Source organism: Hemitrygon akajei, chromosome 5, assembly GCF_048418815.1.
Source record: "Hemitrygon akajei chromosome 5, sHemAka1.3, whole genome shotgun sequence".
Classification (NCBI taxonomy): domain Eukaryota; kingdom Metazoa; phylum Chordata; class Chondrichthyes; order Myliobatiformes; family Dasyatidae; genus Hemitrygon; species Hemitrygon akajei.
In genome coordinates, this window is record NC_133128.1 from 165,473,729 (window position 1) to 165,484,106 (window position 10,378).

The window sequence follows — 10,378 nt, forward strand, 5'->3', positions numbered from 1 at the left end:
GACTGATTGGGCCATAGGGATTAATTCATTCTTTATTGTTCTATAACTCAGACCTTCAATATGTATATTAACACAAATGTAAATAGCAGTTACACTTATTGAAATAATTAGTAATTTATGATTTGGATAATATATCCCAATGTCAAAATAGTAGTTTATTAAAGAAATGTCAAAGTAGGACAGAAGTTACACAATGCATTGTAACAGTTTTTAAAATTACATTATAGTGATGTCAGGAATTCAGTCTAGTTCCTCTTGATAATATTTAAACACAAAATAACTCTTGACATCCTGTCTAATCTATTGACAGATACTCTCCATCTTTCTGACATATTCAATTGAACAACAGCCCATCACAGTTTATCAATCCCAGTTACACCTTTATCATACTCTCAGCCCTTCTCCCAAAAAAACTACCATCCCTTTCCCCAAGGTTCTTACTCACTTCCCTGCTCATCTTTTCTCCAAATTCTTGCTGTTTTTTCAGTTGCCTCCCTCATTTCATTATTTTAAATACCATAATCCTTCAGATCAAAGACTTCTCCAATTTTCCCCTTTTCACCTTCTAAGCCTGCCAAGGCCATCTTTAAACTCCATTGAACCCTTTCCAGAAGCAGTTCTCTTTCTTTGCTACAATTCCAGGAGACACATCATACCATTCAATTCCAAACTGAGTCCTCACCTACCCCACTGGCTCTCTAACATTCATCCTGCACCCTGCACATGATGAACTACATCTACTGACATGACCCTCTGAGTGAAGAAGTTTCCCCTCATGTTCCCCTTAGATATTTCACCCTTTACCCTTAACCCATTGCCTCCATTTGTAGTCCCACCCAAACTCAGTGATAAAACCTGCTTGCATTTACCCTATCTATACCTCTGTCAAATCTTCTACAATCCAAGGAATAAAGTCCGAACCTATTCAATCTTTCTTTGTAACTCAGATCCTCCAGTCCTTGGAAACTTTGTCTGTACTCTTTCAATCTTGTTTATATCCTTCCTGTACGTCAGAGACCAAAACTGCATACAACTTCTGCACTTGCTTCCTCCAAGGCTCCGAGGGAATGCCTTGTCAAGGACTGGGGACTTATCCACCTTAATTTGCCTCAAGACAGCCAACATTTCAACCTTTGCAATCTGTACAGGGTCCATGAACTTGCTGCTGCTTTGCCTCACTTCTATAGACTCTGTGCCTGTTTCCTGAGTAAGCACAGGTGCAAAAAATCCTATTAAGATCTCCCCCATCTCTTTTGGTTCCATGTACAGATTACCTTTCTGGTCTTCCATAAGACCAATTTTGTCTCTTGCAATCCTTCTGCTCATAACAGATCTGTGGAATCCCTTAGGATTCTCCTTCACCTTGTCTGCAGGGCAACCTCATGCATTCTTTTAGCCCTCCCAATTTCTTGTTTAAGTGTTCTGTTGCATTATTTATACTCCACAAGTACCTCATTTGTTCCTACTTGCTATGTGTCTCCCCCCTTTATTTTCTTAACCAGGGCTTCAATACCTCTTGAAAACCAAGGTTCCCTAAACCTATTATCTTTACCTTTTATTCTGACAGATGCAGACGAGCTTTGTACTTTCACACGTCCACGTTTGAAGGCCTCCCGCTTGTCAAGTACACCTTTGCCAGAAAACTGCCTGTCACGGTCCGCACTTGCCAGATCCTTTCCGATGCCATCAAAATTAGCCTTTCTCCAATTTAGAATCTCAACTGGTGGACCAGACCTACCTTGTTCCACATTTACTTTGTAACTAATGGCATTATGATCATTAGATGCACAGTGTTCTCTTTCACAAACCTCTGTCACCTGCCCTGTCTCATTCCCTAATACCAGGTCGAGTCTCACACACTCTCTCTCATTGGGACTTCTATGTACCGATTAAGGAAACTTTCCTGAACACATTTGACAAGCTCTATACCTTCTAGTCCTTTTACAGTATGGGAGTTCTAGTCAACATGTGGAAAGCTAAAATCACCTACTATAACAATCTTATGTTTCTTTCAACAGTATGTAATCATTCTACAAATTTGTTCCACTAAATCCCCCGGACTGTTGGATGGTCTACGATATAGCCCCACTAATGTGACCATACCTTTCTTAATCCTCAGTTCCACCCATAAAACCTCAGACGAGTTATCCATCTGTCCAGACTGAGCACGGCCATGGCATTTTCCCTGAGCTGTCGGTCTTGCCCCTCCTGCAACCAAATCTCACTAGCGGCGGCAATATCATAATTCCATGTGTTGGTCCATGCCCCGATCTCATCTGCCTTTCATACAATACTTCTTGCATTGAAATAAACGCAGCTCAGAGCATTAGTCGCACTATGCTCAACCTTTTGACTCCTGACTTTATCTGAGGTCTTAACAACATCTGTCTCCACAACCTCTCCACTATCCCACTAACTGCTCTGGCACTCTGATTCCCTATCCCCCACCCCTGTGCAGCACTAGCAAACTTTCCCAATAGAATATTAGTCCCCTTCTGGTTCAGGTGCAAACCATTCCTTCTGTACAGGTCGCATCTTCCCTGGAAGAGAGCTCAATGATCTAAAAATCTTATGCCCTCTCCTACACCAACTCCTTAGCCACATGTTAAACAGTATGACCTTCCCATTTCTGGCCTCATTAGCACGTGGCGTAGGTAGCAGTCCTGAGATCACAGCCCTGAAGATGGTGTCCTTTAATTTAGCACCGGACTCCCTGAACTCACTTTGCAGAACCTCATCCCTCTTCCTACCTCTGTCATTGGTGCCTACATGGACCACAGCCTCTAGCTGCTCACCCTCCCACTAAAAGAACATTGAGGACTTGATCTGAGATGTCCCAGAACCTGGCACCCAGGAGGCAACATACCATCCGGGAATCTCGTTCTTATCAACATAACCTCCTTTCTGTTCCCCTAATTGTTGTATCTCCTATCATCACAGTTCGCCACTTCTCTTCTCCTTCCCTTCTGAGTCACAGAGCCAGACACAGTGCCACTATGATTTATGCCTGTTAGGTCATTTTCCTCCCCCCCAAATTGTAACCAAAGGGGGAAGTAACCAAACTGTAACCAACAGTAACCAAAGAGGAATTGAGTATAGGAGTAAAGAGGTCCTTCTGCAGCTGTACAGGGCCCTGGTGAAACCCCACCTGGAGTATTGTGTGCAGTTTTGGTCTCCAAATTTGAGGAAGGACATTCTTGCTATTGAGTGAGTGCAGTGTAGGTTGACAAGGTTAATTCCCGGAATGGCGGGACTGTCATATGTTGAAAGATTGGAGCGACTGGGCTTGTATACACTGGAATTTAGAAGGATGAGAGGGGATCTGATTGAAACATATAAGATTATTAAGGGATTGGACACACTGGAGGCAGGAAGCATGTTCCCGCTGATGGGTGAGTCCAGAACTAGAGGCCGCAGTTTAAGAATAAGGGGTAGGCCATTTAGAACAGAGATGCGGAAGAACTTTTTCACCCAGAGAGTGGTGGATATGTGGAATGCTCTGCCCCAGAAGGCAGTGGAGGCCAAGTCTCTGGATGCATTCAAGAGAGAGTTAGATAGAGCTCTTATAGATAGCGGGGTCAAGGGATATGGGGAGAGGGCAGGAACGGGGTACTGATTGTGTATGATCAGCCATGATCACAGTGAATGGCGGTGCTGGCTAGAAGGGCTGAATGGCCTACTCCTGCACCTACTGTCTATTGTCTATTGACGTTGTTGAGGGGGTGGCCACAGGAGTACTCTGCCCTGGCTGTTTAACCCCTTTCCCCTCCCTGTCACCCAGATTCCTGTGTCCCGGACCTCTCTTTTTTCCACCAAATTCTTGTTACCCATAGTCTTCCTTTTCAACTAAACCAGTTACTTCTTCTGTCCTTTCCTTGTTCCCATTCAGTACCAATTTCCAGCGTTTTATTCTCGGATATTCAGTTCTTCTTGATTTAAGCCACTTTGGTTTTTTTCCCCCCTCCTTATTATCCTGTTCCAACTACTTATGTTTCCCCTGCTTAACCTAATTTTATCATTTTTGTCTTTGATCCATAATTTAGTCATCTTCCCTAGGGTACTCGTTCACGCTTTCTGCCTTCACCCCTGCCCCTACCCCATACACACTATCTCTCTGTCATTCATATGGCCTCTCTGTGCCTCACACTCTCTCTCTGCCACTCACTCTTCCTGTGTCACTCACAGTCTCTGCCACACACTTCTTTTCTCTGTTCTCAGAGTCTCTTTCTCTCTCTCTTCCCCTGACCAATATCCTATATTATTCTAAATCCCTACCTGCCATTCACATATAATTTCTGCGGCTCGCTAGTTCTCTGTCGCTGTCATTCATTCATTCATTCAATCTCCCTCTTCCCGACCATCATTCGATTGTTTTCTCTCCCTCTTTTCTCTCCTCTTTGTGCCACACTCTCGTTCTCTGTCTCTGACTCTCAACATGCCTGTCAAGTCATTGTCCCCCCTCTCTCTGACACTCACACCGTCTGTCTCTCTCCCCTCCCCCACACCAGCACACTGCCTGCCTGTCTTGCTTTCCCACTCAAGTACAGTACTCTCTTACTCCTGCTCATTCACTCATTGTTCGTCACTCACATCCTCCCTCTCTCTCTCTCCCACACACACACACAAAGGCATGCATGTCCTTACTCTCATATCACACTCAGTCTCTCTCTTTCTTACAGTCTCTCTTTGCTCACTTCTCCCTCTCGGGCACACACTGTCTCCCTCTGACTCCGCTCTGTGTCAATCTGTCCTGTCACTCGGCATCTCCCGAAAATTCGCCCACAGCCGGGATAAGCGGAAATAGGAAAATGCCTGATTCCTACCTCACCGGGCCGATCCTCGTACCGTCCTTGGCGAAAAGTGAACAACCGAAGTGACAAAACTTGCCCAACTTATTGGAGTACTTCCGCTTCCGTTCGTTTACTGTAAACAGTGCCTGAAAGGAACCTTCCTGCGCCGCTCGTTCATCCAACCCGTTTCTGGCACCAAACGCGCGCACTGCAGCGGCATCGAGCCCGGGGACGGTCTTGTGTGAGCCGTAGGTGCCGCAGCAATGACCACTCTTACTCCTCAGTTCCCGTGCCTAACAGTACTATTTGTGACTGAGACCTTGAACCTTGTTGCCTTAAGTTAGTTTTGTAGTTTTGCGGGCAAAGTGAAAACACCAGAAGAAACCTAGTGTTCAAAATTAGACTTGGGGGATGTGCGGTTGTAAAAATGCTCATTTCACACAAAGGCGCATTTTATTTAAAACTGTAAGGAAGTAAACATGAAGTGTAACCTGGAATTCATTAATAATAATCACTAATATTGAACCGCCCTGTCTTTTCACGCGTTGTGAGTAAATAATGTTGAAACGAGGAATGGGTGTTTTGGTTACCATTGTTTAGTAGGTGTGTATTTCCATTGATCTCACCTGTGTGTGACAAGGTGAGCTTGTGGGTTGCGTGTGGCACGAAAGATCCCTCGGTAATATATAAATGGCTCAATTACACATACCTAGATCATCGTGCCACATTTAATTGGACCATGGATTGCACTTCACACATTTCGGATATGGCATGGAGAATGCGTTCAAACATGAAACATGAAGGGGTTGAAGGTCAGATGCCATGGTAAATCATAAACAAGAGTTTGCGGCCGAAGGGGTTCGTCGACTGTTTACTCTTTTCTATAGCTGCTGCCTGACCTGCTGAGTTCCTCCAGCATTTTGTGCGTGTTCCTGTGGTAAGTTCACGGTAAAGGTACAAAAGGCGATGAGAAAAAATATTGCTCATCTGGTCACATTTTTAAAGACAGGAGAACTGACTGCAGCCACGGAGTCAGGATGGGAACCTCTTCGGGATGCCCGCTACCCAATCAAGGTTAGATTCGCAGGAATAGTCAGCATGGAAAACTTGTCAGACCTTTCCTTTTTTTTGGCTGTGTGTGGGGTGTGGGGTGTGGGGTGTGGGGTGTGGGGTGTGGGGTGGGGTGGGGGGGGGGGGGGGGGAAGAGCAGCGATATCTCTCCAAGATAACCGGGAACCATTTGTGCTAAGTAGAAGGTTGCGGAGGAGTAATATCCACAAGGGCCGGTAACTCTACTATCGGTTTGTAATACTGCGCTGACCAAGGCATATTTAACTTCGCCACCCACTGAAAGTTAACAGTGCTGGACATGAATTTGAAATAAGCGTATAAAATTAATTTCTATTTATTTTGCTTTATCAACGCACTGATAAGTTGAACAGATCTACAGAACGCCTGTCGAATAGTTTAGATTAAAACATCAAAAAAGCTGGGAGTCTGGACCTTCATAAAGAGGCACAGAATCCACACATATAAACTGTTATATAAATGATTAATTATAGCTTTGGCCGCTAGGGAGAATCACATCTGTTTCATTTTAAAATTTGCTGCAGTTTTTCATTTGTGCCATATTAAATTGAATTCCCAAACTCGTCTTTAAATGCATTTAATCACATTAATTCTGATATGTTTATTTTAATTAAAAGCAAAAATTGAATAATATTAATGCATTTCGATAGAAGCATTTAATATGATAATTATCAAAGGCACTATAAAAACAATTACTCAGCTTCAAACGACCAATCTTACTTTGTCAAACCAAGTTTGTGCATGGGAATTCAAATGTATTGCCAAAAGACGACTGCACATTAATCTGCTTTTATAGTGGGTCTGACTCCAGACCCATAGGATTTGCCTGCCCATACTAGTGGGCAGCTTCAGCGACTCTGGCAAGTTTATTTGGACGCTGCCCCTAGCTATACAAGGCCCACACATGAAGCGATATCAGTGCCAGTCGCAGTTCTCAAAGGACTGCAGCCTGAAGGATCTTAATTATCGTGTAAGCTTCTTCTTTCAGCGATTGGACACCAGGAGAAATCCCGGCGCACGAATGTATTTGCATGGCAGCTACTTTTTAATTCGGAGAAATGAGAACTGAGAGAATGTCTGCTTTCTAGTTGAACTGAGTTTAGAAACGGTGTTTATGATATCCATTATCAGCCAAAGTACGCTGTAACGATGACTTCTTACCAGACTAGAGGTTCACTTGGAGCCAAACTTTAATGATGCAAAGTAGATATTTTTCAAATGTAATTTGCTATCAAACAATAAATGGACACTTTTCAAATTAGCTTAAATATAACATTCTTCACTCCATATAATACTATTCCACAATAGATGTGCCTGTAAAAGAAATCAAGTAGAGGTCTAGTGTTAAGTGGATCAGAAAACACTTGATGGAAATAGGCCACTTGAGCAGTCTTTCACTATACCTTGTATCATTTTGCTACATTACAGTTGTTGACTCTGGCAGCATGGGTGGGGCTGCATTTCTGTCCAAACTGGTCAAAGATCACAAGTGACAGGAAACAGAGCCATTGGCACAGGATGTCAGCCATCAGGGCTTACAAGAAACGATGTGAAGTACCAGTTATCTGGACTGCAACTTGCATCAGCATGTGCAGAGACCATTTCTGGGACAAAGACAATGCATTATATTCAGACATTCAGCCAAAGAGGAACATTTGAACAACATGGTCAGTGAATGTAAATTGCAACATTTCATTAAATTTCCATTCTGCTGAATCAAAGAGATTCCACTGAAGAATCAAGAGAACGTGGAGCAAAGTATGGTGAAAGAATTCAGTGGGTCAGGCAGCTTCTGTGGATGCAAGAGAGACATTTCAGGTCAAGATCCTGTCCCATCAGTACAAAATAAATTTAGCTAATTGGCTTGACTATCTATAAAGAACTTTGAAGTCTCTTTTATTCATGTATTGGACTTTTGACTTGACCTCTGATAAGTGCAAGTATGAACACCGCAAAGAGATGTTTAATACAAGAGATTCTGCAGATGCTGGAAATATTGAACAACACAAACAAAATGCTAGAGGAACTCAGCAAGTCAGGCAGAATCATTATGGCTTCTGCCCCCTTCCTTTTGACTGTTTATTCCCCTCCACAGTTGTTACCTGACTTACTCACAAATCTGCAGTCAACACGCACAAAACACTGGGGGAGCTTGGCAGACCAGGCCGCATTTATGGAACGGAATAAACAGCCGATGTTTCTGGGACAAGGCCCTTCATCGGGACTGGAAATGAAGAGGGAAGAAGCCAGAATAAGAAGGCAGGGGAGGGGAAGGAGTAAAAGCTGACAGGTGCTAGGTGAACAAGGAGAGGGGGATGAAGTAAGAAGCTGGGAGGTGAAGGTGGAAGAGGTAAAGGGTCACTACTTCCCTTCATTATTCCGTGGATAATCAAACAAATTCAAATTAGAATTGCGCTCTTCTTAAAAAGGGTATTCAAACAAATGTCTCTGCCACTCAGATACTCAGATTTAGCTATGTTTCGAAGGTTTCAAAGGTACATTTAATGTCAGAGAAATGTATACAATATGCATCCTGAAATTCTTTGTCTTCACAACCATCCATGAAAACAGAGGAGTGCTCCCAAAGAATGAATGACAGTTAAATGTTAGAACCCCAAAGCCCCCCCAGCTCCCCCTCCCACGCGTAAGCAGCACCAAAGCAACGATCCCCCCTCCCCCACCAGCAAGAAAAAACCATCAGCGCCCCCATGGAGCACTCCAAGCATGCAACAAAGCATCAATAAAGACACAGACTTGCAGTACCCCAAAGACTACTTGTTCACCCGGTAATTCGACATATCATTTTCCCTAATAAGGGAAAAAGAGGTGTCTCCGTTTCACAGCGAGAGGGGTAACACAACAAAGAACTTGGTGATTTACGGTGTTAATAGTCCATTGCATTGCTTCTTCCAAGTTCTGTACCCAAAGAACTCTGGTCTCTGGGCACATCGCCAGCAGCCAGCTTGCTGCTCTCAATCTTCTGTGTATTCCCACGACACACCGATTTCCTGCAGAGGCATCGACCTTGAGTCCGCCTGCCTCCAGAGCCACGAAATCGCGAAACTCCAAAGGCGAGCTAATCTTCCAGGCCGCGTCCTTGGTATATTGAGTAACGACCATTTGGGAGACCCCGAGAGTGGGTCCCATTCCTTCAAAGAACTGAAGTCAGCGTGTAACAATTTGAGAGCTGTTTAATTAGCCGATCAGTATCTAATGTCAAATTGGATAAATGTTTTGTCGTCAAGGCAACTTTGTCTTTAGCAATCTTCCATATCTTTTGGACTCCGCATATTGTTATTAACGTGGTGTCATCTGATCATTCCTTTGCTTTGGCTAACAGCATCCTACAGCAAGGGTCCTAACATGGGGTAATTGGACCCCTCAGTTAATGTAGGGAGTCCATGACATTAAAAAGGTCAGGAACCCCTGTACTAGCCCTTACATGCTGTTCGTGTCAAATTTGACCCGTTTTGACATTTGACAGCAGTAAAAACACCCTAAATGCCATTTTTTATCCGAAATTTGATAACTTTTCCTAAAGTGACCCAAAATGCGCAAAAATGAAAATATTTTAAAAATTTATACTTTTGTACAGGTGCTACAAGGTTTTGTGCATTGAGGCTGTTCCGAGTCAAATTTGACCTGTATCTATTGAAATGGATTTTAGATCTCTGAAACATTAATTAGGGATTAATCACCCGTTTATTAATGTCAGTTAGGCTATTTATACATTCAAAATAGATCTGTGTTTCAAAATTTGGTATAGATACTTGCTATGAGGGGATTCTTGGTCCGGGTCAAAATTGACCCGGGCCATACTGTGAAGATATAGAATATGAACAGTATGTAAGGGCTAGAGATAATTGTCTGTTTTTGCAAATATTGAGTTATTTCTATGTCATCTTAAATTTGATATTGCTCTTTTACTCATTCAGAGTTTATAAACATCTTTTGCAAGGGCAGCATTTCAAGTTCACCCTAGATGCCCTTGACCATGATACCATAAGACATGGGAGCAGAAATGGGCATTCAGTCCATTGAGTCTCCTCCATCATTCCATCATGACTGATTCATTCTCCCCCTCAACTCCATTCTCCTGCCTTCTCCACATAATCTACATCTGGTCTCATCGATATATAGGAGGCCACACCAAGAGATACAGTAAATGACCCCAACAGACTCACGGATGAAGTGTTGCCTCACCTGGGAGAACTGTTTGGGGCCCTGAATGGTAGTAAGGGCAGGTGTAGCCCTTATTCAGCTTGCAGGAATAAGTGCCAGGAGGGAGAACAGTGAGGAGGGACTAATGGAGAAGGGAGTCGCATTGGGAGCAATCCCAGCGGAAAGCAGAAAGTGGAGAGAAAGGAAAGATGTGCTTAGTGGTAGAGAGTCCACTGATTCTTCTTTGTCTATCCTGCCTGTTATTTCCTCAAAGAATTCCATCAGGTTTGTCAAGCATGATTTCCCCTGAAGGAAACCATGCTGACTTTGTCTAATTT

At 43.4% G+C, this 10,378-nt stretch overlaps 1 protein-coding gene across 4 annotated transcripts in view; it reads right to left on the reverse strand.

Annotated features, from left to right (window-relative positions):
• Nucleotides 1–5,066, reverse strand: part of itprid2 (ITPR interacting domain containing 2) — a 186,117-nt gene extending 181,051 nt beyond the window's left edge. For 2 of the 4 annotated variants that reach the window (XM_073047078.1, XM_073047076.1), the window contains exon 1: nt 4,824–5,063. The gene's annotated coding sequence lies outside the window, so the exon portion shown is untranslated. Of the gene's footprint in view, nt 1–4,823 lie in introns of all 4 variants that reach the window. The other 2 variants (XR_012099061.1, XM_073047080.1) reach the window with 2 other exon arrangements.
• Nucleotides 5,067–10,378: the final 5,312 nt, after the last annotated feature.